Below are 18,510 nucleotides of genomic sequence, written 5' to 3' on the forward strand. Positions count from 1 at the left end.
TGGCCTTAAATGCGAATCGGGACCTTATTTTTTTGCAGAATTAATCTCCGCATAATATCTTATTGCACCTCACCTTAAATTTATCGTAACTTTACGATTAAAAAAGTAATCTGCCATTTACTGAGGTATTATCTAAGGAATATTTAGGGTATCTGCATATTACGATATCAGGGATGATAAAGATCACAGTATTCATTTACAGTTAAAGCCTAAAAAATAAAAATCTTTTGTCAGCATGAGCCAGTGGCATAAAGCGAGGCTGGATCTCTTTTTTTTTTGTTTTTAAAAATAATCTGTTTGCACACGCATGTATGATTTGTAAAATCACAGTTATAGTCAGTGTGTATTGCAGGCGATGTTTTTGTCGCAGATTATTTTTGCTGGTTTGTGCAGCTTAAAGTCTTACTCGGTAATGAAAGTTCCTAAAACCCTAGTAACTTAGGTAACTAGATGATTGAATCTGTTTTGACTTTGGATTGGATTGTGCGTAGAAGCACGAGGTAGTTTACTGCTAGCAGTACACTGGCTTGAATTCTCTCTCATCTTTCCCACAATGGAAGAACTCCTTGGCGTTTGCTTTTCTTAATGAAACTATCAATAAACCATCCAAAAATGTAATTCGCCCAAGCGTCCTTTTGTCTTTCATCGGTAATCCTACCTATTTTGTCCAAGAATGTACATGTTACAATTCGCGTGTCAGGCACTGTTCCCTTCATTGCTAGTTTACTTACTTTCAGGCTTTCACTTTCCTACAATGGTTATGTGTGTACAAATATCACTATTAAGGTTTAATTAATCGCTCAGGCCAAAGTCAAGTAACTGCAGTGTTGGCCATCGCCATAACCACCACGATCCTCATCAGTAGCAATGTGCTTCTTCTGTCCAGCCCCATCGTGTGGCACGGGTAAGTGCTTATCAGTACTAGAAGCCATGTACAGACATGTGTAGCCGCCCGCGACACTGAATACAATTGCCGTAAAAGAAGAAGAAGAACACGAAAAAAACATGGGTATTTGTCCAACCCCACGAGCGGTTTTTGCCGCTGTTTTTCTTCTGCTACAGTGGTTTGCCCTGCTCTCCCACGCCCATCATCACCATAACCATTACGACCGACTTCGTTATGCGGTTATTTCGTCGTGCGGCGAAATCTGGACAGCAGCAGCAGCAGCAGCAGCAGCAGCAGTAGCGGCGTTAGCAGCACAGTAAGTAGCCATGAAAAATTCGGCAAACAAACAAGAACAACAACAGCAGTTTGAACAACAATAACAACGACAGCATCCAGTTTGCACCTCCTCGAACAGCCTGACGAAATAACAGGCCTATAGCCAGCAGTGGCTACAACGACGTTTCAGTTATATCCCTTCTGCCATTGGTAATCCGAAGGCGCCCCCTGACTGTTTGGTACACCGTCGTGATGTAATCGTACAACAACGTCAGTGGCGGCAATCATTGCTAATATGTTCAAAGGTCACTAGTATCCACTACGATAGCTGCTAAGATCATATTGCTACCCGTATATTTGGGTGGGTTTGTAAACACGTAATCCGAATTACTTTTAAGAATCGCCTGTCAGGAAGGGTCTCGCTGTTGAACTTACCTGGAGTTTCTCCCACAGACCTAGCGACGAAACATCACAGAGCAGTGATAAAGCCGTTTTTATTTATTTTTCATAAAATGTGACCCAGCAGGAGCATTTCGATCCGGGTAACTGGGTATCGTTCTCGCAGAGATGTGTATCAATCAGACCGCAAGCTGAGGGCTGTCTCTGGCCGTTTGCTTGCTACCTAGGCGGGGGGCGAGATCCTTTTCATAAAGCGTCGAAGTGCTGGCAGCCGTCGGCAAAAACAGCAGCAGCCGCCATAGAAAAATTTGAATAAAAAAGAAGAGGTCGTTCGTTATTTTGTTCCATGTTCAGTTTAAACGAGCAGAAGTTCTTTAGCAGCGAAGAAAACAACGGTGACGGCGACGGCGACAGCTGCAGCGGCAAATGTTGCACTGGACGCCGTGGAACACCTATACAGACCGCAGCAATGACAAAGACGGGACTAACTAACTGGAAATAGTGCTGAAAAGAGCTAAGACATGAAGTCGAGTTTCAAGTAAACGGTCGACCAAAGAAACTAAGGTCGAATCATGCAATAACCTGCATTACGTAGTTATATAGGCTGTCATTGACGCTGGCGCCAGTTGCACACGTCCGGTTATCATACAAAACAAGCACATCATTATCATTATTACTGAAGCGTCAAAGCAGTAACCGATGGATGGATGGATGGATGGATGGATGGATGGATGGATGTGCTGAAGGCAGTAAAAACAGCCAGATATGTAGATCCCGAAGAATATGCCCAACTCCTGTACTAAAGGTTTGCGGGGCAAGCAAGATATGAAGTAAAGAAGTGTTCACAGCTGCGCCGTCGTGTAAAGACGAAACATTGTCGAAAACGTATCAACGCAAAGTGTACGAGTACGTACATCCGTCCAGTGACTGTCGACACATGGACAAATCGTAAGTGTGGGAGTCGCAACGAAGACAGAAACCACCGCTTACGTTCGATTGGAGCGACCGTATAATACAATCCGGACCCTTGTATTTTCTAACACTGTTAGGGGGCTATGAAAAAATAAGCTAATTGTATTTTAACTAGAGATCTTTTTTGCTTTCTTTTGATATTTTTAGAAGTAACACACTATCAATGAGTCACAGTAGCCTGGGCCATTGAAGCATCTGGTAATAGGACCAGCGGACGCGTTCAAGAGGAATTTCTACCTGTTTACCGAAGCTTTGGGCAGAATCACTTTCCATCAAACAAATGGATTTTTATTGAGGTACGCTTTGGGGCAGTGCACTTCACCCTTCACCCTTCATTAAACATTATATGTACGACAAAGGATTCATTCAACTGAACGTGTGATGCGAGAATTTCTAGTGCGATGTTATTATATCTATGCAAAACACGGTACGTTCCGCGTCGATGCAGCGCGACCCGGCCTTATAGTACTTCTATGGGCGAAGTTTCTTACCGCTGTTTTATTCTCATTTACCCATTAACCTAATTAACACCGACCATGCGTTGTTACGAAATATCGTTGCGCTGTGTTATAGCATTTTTAGCTCTGACGAGGTCTATATAGCCATAGTTTCCCGTTCGTATGCTGTTATATAATTAATGGCGTCCAGCCAAATAGCTTTGACAGCTTCGTGACATAAAGAATAAGCGAGTACAAAACAAAAGTGTTAACAGGCTCACGCCGAGTACTAGAATTAACGTTTTTAGTGAAATGTCACATAGTTTAGAGTCTGCGGGGTGAAATTTGCACAGTTTTCACGCGATCGCCATAATAAATTAAGAGATACGTTGCCAATGTGACTTGCCATCGTCAAAAAAAATTGCTACAATGCCACGGCGTAACGGCCCGTTCGAATCTAGCGGGCTTCATCACCATTATCATCAGCGATTGTCGATTCGTACAGAACACCAGCGTGACAAAGTGTCGGGATTTTCTATTTTGCCCATGGCAATCGCTAGACGTGCATCATTTATTCGAAATGGCAACAGCGATCACGAGGAGCTGATCTATCTAGCTGCCGCTCCTAGAGGCCGCTAATGATTTCGTTCTCGATTTTGTCCCTCTCGCCGCTTTCGGCATCTTTCGATTGTTACCTACATACCACAATATTCTGTGAGGAACGTACGTCTTCAAGTTGCAGAAATTCGTCCGTCTTACGTCTAACTTGCGTACACAAACAGTCAATTTTAGCTGTGGTCGTTCGTGCTTAACGTCGGTAAATAGACACGGGCTATCGCGCTGTCTGTCGCGAGATCGACCGTCCATTGATTCAAATAAACCAAGCTAGTCATTAGCAAATTCAATCAGCCATAGACAGATATGCGCGTCCACGTGTCAGTGGTTATCATACACAGATCTCTTTTGAATACCGGCACCTATTATATATATATATATATATATATATATATATTGTTTCAGTACTGCTACCCAACGAAATATACGGTTTCACTGGCGCGGAAAAGTGATCAAATTCAATAGATTACACATTGACAAACATTCTGCAAACTGGGACAAAGAAAATACTAAAAAAAAAAAAAGTAATTCATCGTCATTTGACGATTTTTCATCTGTTGAAGAGAAACGCATTAGCGACATTTCCGGTCACCTGGTGCTGTGAGTTAGCCTCGATCTTCCCTATAAGTCTGAAACGATGATGAGATGAAGAATTGATTGCGCCGGCGTTCGTAAATGTAGCTTCGTTTTTACCTTGGTTTTTATCTTTCCTCCTTCGTAATCAAGCCCTTGTCATCGATCTACAGAAACTTCACCCATAGAAACTTTCTATACTACCGCGCAAGTAACGATAAGCTGGCTACAAGTGTTATTTACATCAGGACACGTACGCGCGTTATGCCACTATTGCACATTGAGCAGTGCAGCCGAAATAGTACCATATTAAAGTGGTTAAGCAAACAATGGTATTCTTCAAATGCTATCATTTCCTTTAGCGAAGAACATTATTGGCGAAGAGTATCACGATACCATGCGTCCCTGTTCGGGGTCGCAATCTTGAATATTGCTCCAAGTTATTTCAGTTCCAAGTAGTTAATATTTCAATAAGCAAGTTTATTTAATCCCAACATTAAATAGGATATATGTTTCTGTTAGTATATATCTACGCCCTTTGATGTAGCGATTTGTCGGGGAACGAATCAGCTAGTCAGTTGGTCGTCTATTCGAGCAGCGTCATTTTCTACCAAAGTTGACTGAAACGGCGAATCCACCAGCAGCTCACTAAGACCGTAGACGTTACCCTAAGGCTTCATCTACATGATCCAACAAAAATCGTTGGAGCAAGTCGAGATTTCGTTGCCTCGTAACCCATGGTCATGCTTCCCTTACGGGAGAACATTTGGTTAACGATTCCTCAACGAAACCCTGAAAACGCTTCAGATCTGGGCGCAGATTAGCAAGTCTGCCTTTTCTGGTGACAAGTGAAACGTCATCAGACGAGCGCCTCCTTGAGAAGTCGATGTACCGCCCAGGGCCCGCGGGTGATGCTGAACGTAAGTTGAAACTGATCGTACATCGGAACTCTCCATTTTGCTTTTGTTGCGATCGGCAGAATTCCGCAATGCTGCGACCAGCCTCACCGATGTCAAGAGGATGTGCAGAGCCTCGTTACACGTGAACATGTGTGTCCTGTTTTTTGACCTGTCTTTGAGCGGATTGAGGAGACACAATCCACTTCTCATTCTATTTCCATGTAGCTTCCCAGCCATGATGGTTGTGAAGCGCCAGCCAATACGACTGTTGGCGGAGTAGAGCCTGCTGATTGGAAACGTAATCCGTCTCATCTCTTTTTTAGTGCGACTAAAAACCCAAACTCAGTTGATTTGGCTAGGCGTCCATGAGCTGACCCAAGTGAACCCAGCGGCAGTCAGAACTGATCTTATAGTTGGGATAGCTAAAAATTAACAGAAAGTAGGGCCATAGCTACAGCCAAAGCTAGCCGATTCGTTCAGAATTGTTAGCCTAGGGTCGATGCGCTTTGACCAGGTTCGAGCCGGAGAGCGGCGTTGTTGATGCATTAGGGATATCTTTCGAGCGACGAGGTAGAACACATCGCGCTCACAGACACATACAAACGAATAAATATATAAACACAGTGTAACAATTACTATCAATATCAATTTCGAATTGATGATAACGGCCGTGTATGTACTGTGCCGAGACATGTGGACACATAACTGACTGCAGTCTCTGATACGCACAACCGTAACTAACTGACGATCGCTAGTTTGATAAATCAAAACTTCTCTCTTTTTCTCTGATCTCTGCCGATTCACGATCCAGGTCGATAACATCGGAGCGTTAGCAGAGTAATAGCACAGAATGGCAGAAAAAGGACGACAAATCTAGAAGATTCGAGCGTGCTCCATATGAGACGTGCAAACTAAATGGTTCGCTTAGTGTCTAGATGAAACGAATTTCCAGCACAGCGGGACGGTTTGACGGCCATAGTATGTGCAGCGTAAAAAATCTCGTTCATACAGACAACAGTAAACGAGGAGCATAGAGAATACACACATACGTGCATGATAAACAAATGGCGGCGAACGATTAGCTGTGGGAGGCGGTGCTGGAGCAAGGGATGTTGGTGGAGATCTATTCCTGTATGGAAAGGATTTGTTTGACATATTTGATTTAATGTTCGGTTGATCATCGGTTATGAGTGTGTGTGATACGGGTCTCCAAATCAAACGGGAAGTACAGATTGTTTCTTTTCCAACAGATTGTTGCTCTTGTACATGATATCGTAGCTAGGCCGAAAAAGTAAGGAAGTCCATTGTAGCGTCTAATGAAACTAGAACATGAATAATATTGGTAGTATTAAGTAATTACAATATGACTATATTGCGTGTTGCAGTGAATCACTCTCCGGTAGGTTCGTTTGTAATTTGTCGAATAGATTTAATGGCTTTTTACGTTTTGCCGACAGGGACGAGTACCCTTTACACTTCCTCTACTTTTTTAGCCTGTTACTACCTTCAGTCGAACGATGGACAGCGCCACGTTATCGGTATATGTTTGTGCGCTCGTTTGAATATCTATAGCGCACCGTACAAGCTAATGTTATCGCGCTCAACGCTTCGCAAGTATCCTACGTTATTGAACGTCACGGTAGGTCAGATAGCGTTGTCCAAAGCTTTCCGGTGACCCGATCTGTCTAAGACTGAGTTACCTAATAGTTTATTATTTTAGTTATTCTATTGTTCGAGGCCGAGAATTTACCAGTATTCTTGTGTATGTTCTTCGATATGAGCGCCATCTTATCAATGCTCTCGGTTTAGATGCGTTTTCTATTTAAACAAAACTATACTACATGGTAAATGTTACTACTACTACTGTTGTTATCTTTAGTAGCGATGGTAACGATCGATACCTGATAAAAGACTTATGCTTTGTTAGGAAAGTTCAACCATTGAAGTAGCAGTGCTATGGTGCTGACAAAAAAAAGATGACGTTGGCGTTAACAAGTAGACGCCATCCCATAGCTACAAGGAACACGACACTGATAAGTCGCCTCTATACAGGTGGCAACAAGATGCATGTCGTGTTAATACTACTGCACGTCTGTATAATATGATTTCTATATTAAACAGATTTCCCTTAGTATACAATGATCCTTCGTTGCTGCTATTCGGATATCTGTGCAACGTTCGAATTAAAGCCGCGATACCTCTGTTAGAACTCTTGCGTAGTAGACAGTTTCCTCTTAAGTCCACACAAATTCAGTGGCCAGTGGAACAAAGTGGAGCTATTTGAGATGGAAAATGCGCTGGTTTGAGGAAAGTTCTCGCAGCAGATGAGGAGGCAGCTCAGACATGTAATCGACTTCGATGCATCGTAGCTTAGTACGTATGGCGTTAAAAATTGAAGAACTATTGTACCGCCAGTCAAGCTTTGAGCTTCAACACATCGCTTGTGGACGAAGAGAACGGAAGACCGGCCTAGAAAACTAGCCCGATTGAAACCTATTTGTTGAACATGGGCTATGCACGGTGTATGATCAGTCGCGTTTGCGATTTCCTCTTTATGCTGCTGTCGTAGCTGCTGTTTTTAGCGAAAGGTTGCCACTTTTTGTACAGCCAAAGTCAATACCGTACTTGCGAAGAATCGTTTGAAAAAATTCTCAGACCCGATAGGTTGTATCGAGTGCAACGTCGCTCTGGACGATACTGCATGCGATAACCAAACGAAAAATCATGCTTGTGTCTAAGGGGCACAGTAATGAAAATAGACACAAAGATGAAAAGTTGCGGTAATAGTTATGATAGCAACGAGTGTAGATAGTAGAAGAAATGCTAAGAAAGTCAACGAATAGCATGATTATTATTATCTACTATTTACTACCGTAGTAATAGAATAAGTCTTCGGGACGACTCCATGCCGGGCTGGCAAGATGAACGCTGGCCTTGCAGAGGCGGTTCTTAGCGTCAGCTTCTGTAGTTTGTTACCATCAAATCATGAACGACACATCAAGCAGCAATGAAAGACGCGTCAATGGCTATTCAGTGGCTGACTGGGGTGGCTGCGTGGCTGCAGTCCTTCCAGCGTCGGTCTGAACTTTCGAATTCTCCCCACAGAACTAGGCTGGCCCAGTTGGATATCTGGGCTTTGTCCGTTAGGACACCATCAAATCCAGTAGCTACCATTACGATTACCCCGTCACACCATCGTCACTGGGATGGCGGTATCGATGTTGGAGTTGCTCAACCCAGTTGAACTCAGCTGAACTGTAGTTCGACTCAGTTCTCCAGGGTTCGATACCATAGACACCTGGACACAGTCCGCTTTTACTGGCCCCTGCATTGTAATTCATGCTGGTGTTAGAGTAGAAAGTCGCCGGTCATCAGGCAGAGGTGCGGGGGTTCGGCGACAGCCACGACAACGATAATGATTTTTGCCGATGTTTTCTGTTTGAGTAATGGTGGTAGCAGTGATGGACTCGAACGTATTTTGTCGTATACGTTCATCTGTCGATAGTGACATTATTGATATACTGAAATTTGGTATTATACATATATATACACATTTCTATGCTACAAACTGAAATCGACTACGTTGATAAGTTTATTTACCTCTTTATTTAGCACGTGTTGTTTGCGGAACTAAGGTCGTAACATAGTAGCTACTAAAAAGAGCAAGATTTAGTGGCAAACGAAACGCACAAAAAACTCCAATGCGTCTGTCGTCGCAGTACTTCTCTTTTTTATCACAATAGCATTTGCGACTGTTATTACTACTCCTGCTTTATCTCATGTTAACAACTGCACTTCTCGAGGTACCTCTTATTTTGTTTCGGGTCTATTGAGTGCCTGAATACGCATGTGACTTCAGCACGACAGTCTCGCCAGAGGAATCACAAGACCGAGCTTTGCTAGCCAGAGCTATTTATTCAGATATTCCAATCTTTGTACATTGATCTCTCCATTACAAAGGCTCAGAAAAACGATACCGTCACATATGTCGATACGGTACTCATTTTCGGCACGTTACGCTTTTTGCCGAACGATTTCTGTTGGGATTTTGCGGAATTCACGAATCAAACTACGTTCTCTTTGGCACCTTTGGACGGTTATTTGCATCACAAATGTCTGACCGTATTCACACAAATCATCCGCTATCTACAAGTGTACCAGCACGCGTCGGTCAAACCTATCCGTGTGTGTTTGTATACACTCTAAGGCGTGAGCTCTCCTTGGAGCGATGTCGCCGAATGACGACCCGGCTGGCATTGTGTCCCTGTTTTATCGTAGCGAGAAATGTATGTTTTTGTTCCACACGACCATATAGGTATTTGCGTGCGTTGATGAATACGAACAGAACACTAACTAGCTGCTCATGTCCGTCCCATATCGTTCTACAAACAATTTCTGCTTTGATCGTCGACAGGAGCATCGTGGTACGATAGGAGCACTGGTCTAACTGTTCACGACTTGCCCTCTGTAAAAAGTGCCCATTTCAGCCTCCACCGCTATCAACATCATAGTCCGTGGGGTGAATACTTCACCGTCGATGCAGTGAACTATATAAGCCACGCTGCAATATTAAAAGCTAGCAGCGATGTATATAGTGAACTAATGGCGGATGCATAGAGGCATTTTTACTGTGTCAATTTTCCTGTTCAAAGTCGTTCGGCGACTTACCGACCACGTTTAGTCCGGCCAGCGCGAAAGTTGGTCATTGTCATTATGTGCCTGTTACCTTGTTGTTTCGTTTACGGTGACTAAGAAGATTCAATGTAACGACAGCGGTCGTTCCTCAATCGTAACGCAACATCATCAAGTACCTCCTCCTCCTCCTCCTCCTCCTCTTCCACCAAACAACTTCCTTGTCTCCCATCGACACCCACTATGCGAGTGTTAGTAACCGAGTATAATGGCTGATCCAACAATGTATTGAAGATCAGCGACAGCTCAACGAAAAATAAGCACAATCGTAATAATAAACAGACCAGCAAATCTGCCCCCATGTGCCTTCCAGCAGTCGAGCTGCCGCCTCGTTACCAGCGACGATCGTTGATCATCGCTAATACGTGGCCTAACAGTAGATATGATATCTTATAGTACGTAGAGTAATGCACGCACGTGTCGGAGGCAATATCCATCTGGATTCCATCGTTGTACAAGTCTTGGAAATTGGTCGTAATTTGACGACGGCGACAATTAAACGAGATCCGTTTACGCGCTGCTCACAGCAGTGCCACTGTATAGAACTATAGCAACTGGAAGGAGCAATGGCGCGTGTTGAAACGATTACAATGTTCCGTACAATTACAAAATAGTATCTTGGCAACCCATTCGCCCTATCAAATTGTGAGACGGTACACCGCATCTAATCTTGAAGCAATCAATTGGACGACTTTTTTTCTTGAGCCACACAATCAGTAGCTGAACAGCGTAGACGAAAACAGCTTCGTTGGAAAACCTAGTTACTTCGAAAAAGACGTTCATATAGTGATGTCCCGCTGTGGTTATAACCCCTCCAGCACGATTCTCATTAAATGGATCTCTCTTTGTAAAGCTGACAGCGGACCGCAAAGCTAAGTGTACGATGAACTAAAAAAAGTCATCACCATGCACGAACACAAAAGTATGTGTCAAAATACGAACTGGGCCGTGATGGAGCTTTGCTATTGCCTGAACGTGCAGGTTTCGCACAGTTTTAGGCACTCTATTATCTCCCATTGGACCTTCTTGTGACATATGTTCTTTTGCTGAACACCGGTCGAGTGATGAAAAGGCTCTTCGTGACTGACATCGAACGAGATTAACAGCAAGTGCTTAGCTCAATCTGTTTTTTCCAGTTAAAATACCAAACATAAGCAAAGATTTCTCCGTTGTCAAAGTGCAGTAGCCGATGATGATCGGGTCCAATAGTTCGTATGGGCATGACGTTAGACGCTGCGCCACGGAAGATTTCCGGGGGTCAACGGAATTCAGTAAAAAAAAAAGGAAGACACCGTAGTATAATCAAACATGCCCATCTACCTTGACATAACATGTCTGGTTCACAAGTCATAATTTATGCAGTACTGATAGAATTATCATAGCCAGTATGATCTAAACGAGCCACACGTAAATAATTCATCTCAGCTATATGTAATGTTAACAAAGAAGTACTCGGATATTCTATGCCCTTCGAGCAGTCGATTAAGTACAGATGCCGGAAGAAACAATTGTAATATGGTCATTATATGTCACGTACGCCCTCCAGTAATGCCAATAGGTTCGCCATGTTTTTATATTCGTAAGTGAATAGCAACTAGAGCACTCAGTAAAGAATACATGTTTAGTATTGCCTATATATTATGCCAAAAAAATCACTCCTACCCCGCGCCTCCGTTACCATTCGTTTCGTTTAGATGCTTCCGAGGCACGGTCTGTCCTGGCTGTCCTCGTCGTGTTTGCTTGTTCTGTTGCTGTTAATATTCTGACACGTTGCATTGGCCTGAAATCCGATCAGGCGAGACGGGTTGAAGGAACATGCTATGATCGAAACGAACCTGCGACATTTGTTCGTCTGAGCGAAATCTCTGTTTACGCTGCTTTAAAATGATAAAAGATTGACAACAATTCCGATTATGCCATCGATCACTCCTAGCTTTCAGCCTGCATTTTGCTTGTTTCATAAATGGCCGAGCCCTTATCCTACGCACTAACTAATCAACGGGAAAGTGCATTCATCATTCGTGCGAGTTAGGCCAAAAGGTCCTAGACGTTTTAATATTTCGTCTAAGGGGCTCTACCTGTTTAGAGTTACCAGTCTCTTCGACGGCCATTGAAGGACAACCTACAACACGAGATAATAACGAGCTTTTTTTACGCATAGTTCGAGGACACAGTTTTCTACAGGACGTCCGAGGTACAGTTCGATTAAAACGGTTAGTCTACGTACTGCTTTGTCTACGTTCTCGAGTTAGATGTTAATAGAAGCTTGATTAGAGCCGTGGCAGTATAATCACCTTAGCGAAAGTTGAAGTCCGTGAGATCGACGGTAAATCTCACAGCTGCTCATTGAGGTATAGCGGCATCGAGCTTCTCTCAGACATGTGTGTTCTAAGCCCTACCTCTGCGTGTAACGATTTGGACGTGTAGAGTTTTTCTGATGAAATTTTGAAGAGCCGTCCATCGTACCAGAGCACCGTCCAAATGTTGTATCTGCTTTAGTCTTAGTCTTATGCCTGTCAGGTAAAATTTGTAGTCTCAGACCTATTTGTATGAAACACTGTTATGATTTAGACTTTACGGCATTGCAAACCTGAGTTTCTTGCAATGAAACATTTGGGCTATACGAATTACTTGTTTGGGTAGTGTCGAGATGTTGCTAGGTGGTACTTAGATCTGCGGTGCCATATTGGATTTTAAATAAAACCAAACTGAAAAAAAAAAAAGCATTCAATTGTATTGGCACTGATTGTAGCTAAGTTTTTTCGAAAAGGTCCAACGCTGCTTCACTCGTTTAGAACAGACGAATCGTCCAAAATAGACGTACTATTGAACCCCTTCGAAAGTTCTCTCGTTTTCGTTATTGAAACCTTTTACCTCCCTAGTAAAGCCTTCTCAATAAAGTAGATCTAACGATTTAATAAAGTGTTCGCTTTTCATCAGACCGATCCGATCTGAAGGCTTGAAATGCAGTCCACTGATTAGGATATGACGCGCTGGAAACATTTCTCTGATACACTGCATTCAATTTAGTCTACTAAAAATATGCAGAGCAGAAGTCAAAATAGAATGAAACAGGGAACATCTGGTAGCTGTTTGCTGGGGCGCCTCTTGTTAAATCGGTTACGTGAGGTAAATCCTCGAAATCATCGAAACATAACCTCACCGATGTTAAAAGTTGAGCTGATTCATTTATGGGATTACTGAAGAAACGTTTAAAACGTGACGTTGCAGGATTACTATCATTCCTATTATTTAATATGGCTTGACGACCAAACATAAATTGGCCAATCAATACCAAATCGTTGGTTGCTACATCATGTCAAAATTGATACATCAACATATTTTGATGATTTGCAAGTTTGGCATTTATATCACTGTTATTATTAGTATTCATATTGTCTTATAGTTACAACTGTTTCACAGCGTATTTGACTACCCCCCACCTTGACGCTTGCTTTCGCAACGCCGTTCTTCGTCATCACCAATAGCTCAGTGAATCAGCAATGTCTTATGATAAATTTTCACATATTTCCCATATTGAAAATATAATAGTACGCATTTAAGAACGTTTATCCTCTTTCTAATGCTACCCGCCAAGAGGTAAACATAAATTACAAAAAAGAAGCACATTGTGCTTAGAATTGGCATGTTCTTGTACTTCGTGTTATAGATTTTTTAAACGAGCGATAAAAAGTTGCGTCATAAAAAGTTTGAAAGGATTCTGTTCGAAGGTAACGCAGGGGCGATCATAAATTTACATGGCGTTGAGCCGATTTTTCGTTCGACCGATTTTTTTTGTCAAATACTTTGATACGATGCGGTAGTACAAAAAAAAAGCGATTGACAAAAAACAAATAACTAGACTGACAAATAACTGACTCTCTACATTTTTGGCCATTTAAGTTATATGTGTATATATATATATATACACATTTATGACTATATGTACATACGCTTGTGAACTAAAAATGGACGCCTAGAATAGAAGATATACAAATATGACAGTCTTTTGGCATAAACCTTACGTTTTAAAAGTAGATAAACCTCTTTCAAAGCCAGTTGGGAAACTTAGCAAAATCTCTCTAATTGCAGTTATTAACTTGACAAGAATTTGTTTCTTTTTTAACACAAAGCGGATACAAGTTTTCGTTCAGTAGTATTTACTATGTTCCAAGACAATGTGGGGGCAATATGACGGTCTGCACAAAACTACTAGATAGTATGTTCTAATGAACTGAATTAGCAGAGGTTACCTTTTATAGCTTCAATCTACCATAGTGAATGATTGTTAAATGCAGATGCAGAATGATCTGCTTAAGCAATGCACACTGTGTAGACTTGTCATGCTTTTACGTCTGTCATAGACGCTCAGGGTGTATATTCTGTGTCGTTGCTAAGGCTACTTATTGTTTGAGGCAATCGTCGACTGTGTTTCGCTTTGATCTGCTTTTTATAACCTAGCGTCCATTGCTTCAAACCAGGAGTAATTATCGAATAATTTTTTCTTCTATAGCCTAGCTTAGATAGAAAAGTGCGGCCCTTCAACTTAGAACTAAGTCAACACCGAGCTAATACATAAATTGTCAGCGATTTTTCCTCGTGCAGGTTTGCTGGTGCAGATTCAGCCCGGGCCATGGCTATACCGTACACGCTGTCTCATGTAAAGGCGGACTTCGTCCACTGTTATTGCTGCAGCACAGACCCTCCACGGGACGACTTGTTCAGTCGGACTCAAAGCAGATACCCATGCAAAGGGCAGGCGGTTTTAGCAAGATAAAAAAAAGAATACGAAATGGATATAAAGTAAATATTTGACTCTGAAAATTTTTTCCTGCGTCGTCTCTGGTCTGGTCGGATGATTGTAACTGTCCTGTACTCAGAAAATCGTCCCTCGGTTGGGCATTGTTGTGGGAAGGCCCTTAAGGATATTGACTGCATAGGGCGTAACTCAGATTCAGCAGAGCAAGAGTAAACTGTGGACAGAGTCTTCCTCTTTCTGAGCTGGCTTAAATGAAAACACTAGTCAACTCAGGGAGCAGTTGCCTCTATTTTATTCTAGCATGCCCTACAACATTTGTACGGCACCGTATTCTGTAAATGATCATGAGTCCTGCTACGTTTTTTCAACGTTCATAGGTTGAATAATCTAACGCGCATGTATATCCATAGAAAAGGCGAAAAATGTGTTGCAAAGGAGGGCATTTTGGTACTACCAATTAGTGGCAAAGCCTAAAATGTCGCTAGCAAAGGCTAACAAAAGGCACAAAGGGCGAGCGTCATGGGTTTTTTAAGACGAAGCTCCGATTCACTGTGCTCAGCTACCGCCATATATAAGCACACGTCGCGTTATGCGGCTGACAAAACGAACAAGGGGGCATACATCTTGCTTCTAGCCGCCAATCGTTTGCTAACAAATCATCGTACATCACTGTAAGGTTGCGATGTACGCTCACGGGCCCCGGTCACCTGTGGTCTTTAAATGAGTACATGAACGAACCAATGAAAAGTTAGCAAAATGACGATTTACAAGAATTAACCCTAATGTGCAAAGCAGCAAAAAGGACACAAAGGTTCGCAGACAGCTCCAACCTCTACAAAAGACGATCAGCAATGGCAATTTACCCGGTACTAATAGCTCTTTAGAATAAGGATCCTCCCTGCGCAAATTGGAGATCTGATAGTTGAATAGCTGAATTATAAAAATAGAGAAACGATAGCTATTAAGGATTAATCTGAAGGGGTGCGATAGATTTTTCAAAGAGGCAATGAAAACATGTAGTGTGTGTGTCCGTTAGCACCTTTGAAGTTACACGGCTTTCTATAATTATCGGAAGATCGGCTCACAGGATCTACTTCATTGCAATGCGATTCTAATTCGGTTTCGAAATCGATATGGAGTATATGAAAAGCTCCAGTAATCGACCACAAAAAGATTCATCAATTTATACTACATTGTAGAACTTTCCGTTCACAGCGACGGTAACATATTCTCCGTAACGACAGCAACACCCATTCAGACTCAAGCACTATGTATATAACTATTATTATAATTATTTACGTCTTTGCCCTATTTGTCAGAATCTGTTGGTAACTGTGCAGCAGAATGGTCTCATCTCGATAGTGGCACTAGTAGCAGTCGTGGTTGACCAGACGTTTATTAGAGTCAATACCTAACTATATTGTATCCCTTCCGTTCCTGGCCGCCATACCATTGTCCTGCCAAACGGACTAAACGAGCCACCTTCCTCCGGCTCTATCGCGCTCCTCCTCAGATTATCACCAAAGTACGCACTCACCGCTCAGTCCACCATTTCTGTCCGCCTAATAATCTCTCTTGTCGACAAGTAGCGACAAAATGTTTCGTCTTTTGACCGAACGTTACGCTTTGTTTACTAATATCTAGACGTCTCGTGCGCAGAGGACCTGTGCAGTCTCGCCTATCCTCCGTAGCCCACGCAGAACAAAGCGAGCGGGGATCATTATTTTTGCATTCAGTCAGATCAGCGCTGTTCCCCTCTCGCTGTTCGGGTCAGAGGGCAAAAATGACCAAAAAGACCAACGCCAATCGCTTTGTACAGTAGCGATATCGCTGTGGTAACATCATCGGCGGGATCTGTCCTTACTCCTCGACTGGTCCATCCCGTCCCGACTAATCCAGCCCAAGACGACGACGACAACGACAGCAACAATCACTGCCATTTTACTATTCAGAGTGATCACAAGCAATACGAACCGATACCCCAGGTGGCTGACGTGTCGGTCGTTTTTCGTCGACAGCAGCCAAAAGCAAAAGGTGGTATCGAAGATCGCTGAAAACAAGACTAAAGCCGCACGACCACCTTGTGCTTTTCCTAACATAAGAGCTGAAGACAGCGTTCAACCAAAAGTTTTCTTGCTACGAGCACCGGGTACTGAGCTGAAAGAAGCGAATGAGAAATGGGGAGCGGTTGTCTTTGCCTACGAATGATGCTGCATGGAGAAACGCACACGCACAGGTGGACTGAAAAGACTTTTGACAAAGCCAACGGTGAAAAAGAAAGCCATTAGAGCGACGATAGAAAAACACGAACACTAGATATCGTTGTGACATCACGTAATAGCGTTACCTAATCAAACTGACGCTTGAAGTAGTGAGCGACGAATCGACAGAGTTTATTCGGTTGACTTTTGGGCGGAATAATGGAGGAGTTATTCAATAATTAGCAAAACTTCCCGGCCAGCGTGTACGTGTTCTCCTCAGTGTTTTCATAGAAGAGCAAACGTGAGCTAAGCAATAGAATACAACGTAGGTAAGTGAGCTCGAAGGGTAGGGACGATTAAGTCAAACGTAGATGAGCAACCATCAATCAGCTACCGTTAGTTTGGATGAATGCTGTAACTGCAAGAATTTACATAATGAAGACCAGAGTTTGAAATCTACATGGCTTGTGAGAAGATTGCCGAAGTCGTAAATGGCCGCAGAATGTTGTTTCTATTAGAGTAGTCTAACACGTTTGTTGAATTTTTGGACTGAACGGTAATAGTGTATAAATGAGATTGGGTATCAAAGTTTAGTGTGAACCGAACGTCCGACTTAATGAACAAACACCATCGCCTTCCCGACTCATCTCAGTGGCTCCCAAGCTTCACGGAGAGTCCCGAAGCACCAAGCGAGCGAGCGACCTCCTATACGAAGTCGCAATATTGTTCATAGGCGAGAATAGGACGATGCCATTGTTTAATGCGTTTCTTGACGGCGGAGATAACTAGATAAGTAAACTATGACGATGAACTGAAGGGTATTTATTTGAAAATACATTTGATGAAACCTTCGCTACGATTCAAACGACTTTATCTTTACAGCAACTGAATTAACAGGACAAGGGTTTCTTGGTTTTCAGCTCTGTGCGATGACGATGGTATGCAATAGCGCGAAAAATATTACTTCTACTAGTACTGCCAGGCTAACTACCATTTAAGGGGTACCATCGCCACATTCAACTTGAAAATATTATTTTATTAATATTTTTTTTTTTACTATTACCACGCTAACTATAGTCCATGAACGGAAATACTAACATTTCATCTATGTATTAGAAAGGAACACTTGCTTTTCACAAAATGTCTATCGGCATACGACGATGAAACAGTACGTACTGCACGCGCGATTCCTTTTTCCGTATTTTAACTTTAACAATAGTATCGAAGCCACCACTATTTACTGTGAACGTGACATGAAACGGCTAGCTAATATATCTTATTGGCTAAGATAGTTTTGCATGAAACATCACTGACCCATATGGCTTCGCTACCCACAAGTTTACCTTCATAAAAGTTCCAGTATTCTGTATTAGCCATATTTTGTGCGAGAATATTATGACGACGCCACGCCGCTCGTGCTATTATTAGGGGATGAAAAAGCTGGTCATAGGCCAACAGTGGGCTTGACTGGGGATCAGGAAAAATTCATACAGCTATTTCGTATTTTGCACCCGATACAGTTATTGCTTCTGCAAAACTTCTGATTTCAGTAAGGAAATCTGTTTTATTTCTAAGCTTGATGATGGCTTCTGAACGACCATTTTATGCATCAAGGATCTGAAAAATAGCATTACCTTGTAACGGTTGTTTTCTAACGGTTTTAGTGTGGAAAAGTCAAATCAGACTTTAAAAGGGTGCCACCGACGCGTAAGTGTACGACATATAAATATGACGTGTTATTTGGTCGACAAGCCGTTTAGTCGACATAAAACCTAAGCTTTCTATAGCTGATTTTTTATAT

The 18,510-nt window shown here is 42.4% G+C and overlaps 1 protein-coding gene and 2 long non-coding RNA genes across 25 annotated transcripts in view; 1 reads left to right on the top strand and 2 right to left on the bottom strand.

Annotated features, from left to right (window-relative positions):
* The window catches only part of LOC147758139 (uncharacterized), a 100,938-nt gene that overhangs the window by 67,430 nt on the left and 14,998 nt on the right, over positions 1-18,510 (bottom strand). The window lies entirely within an intron of this gene.
* The window catches only part of LOC111245298 (uncharacterized), an 88,812-nt gene that overhangs the window by 1,666 nt on the left and 68,636 nt on the right, over positions 1-18,510 (top strand). The window contains exon 2 of one of the 23 annotated variants that reach the window (XR_015320207.1): positions 2,681-2,829. The exons of 21 other annotated variants lie outside the window; for them this stretch is intronic. The gene's annotated coding sequence lies outside the window, so the exon portion shown is untranslated. Of the gene's footprint in view, positions 1-2,680; positions 2,830-18,510 lie in introns of those variants that run through there. One more of the 23 variants, XR_015320212.1, reaches the window with a different exon arrangement.
* On the bottom strand, positions 587-2,358 carry LOC147758142 (uncharacterized). The gene is made up of 3 exons (XR_015320294.1): positions 2,144-2,358; positions 1,598-2,013; positions 587-1,148 (listed from the first exon to the last, which is right to left on the bottom strand). It is a non-coding gene; the product is annotated as an uncharacterized LOC147758142 (long non-coding RNA).

This window comes from Varroa destructor, unplaced genomic scaffold (genome assembly GCF_002443255.2).
Source record: "Varroa destructor unplaced genomic scaffold, Vdes_3.0 BEIS01000001.1, whole genome shotgun sequence".
In the NCBI taxonomy this organism is placed as follows: domain Eukaryota; kingdom Metazoa; phylum Arthropoda; class Arachnida; order Mesostigmata; family Varroidae; genus Varroa; species Varroa destructor.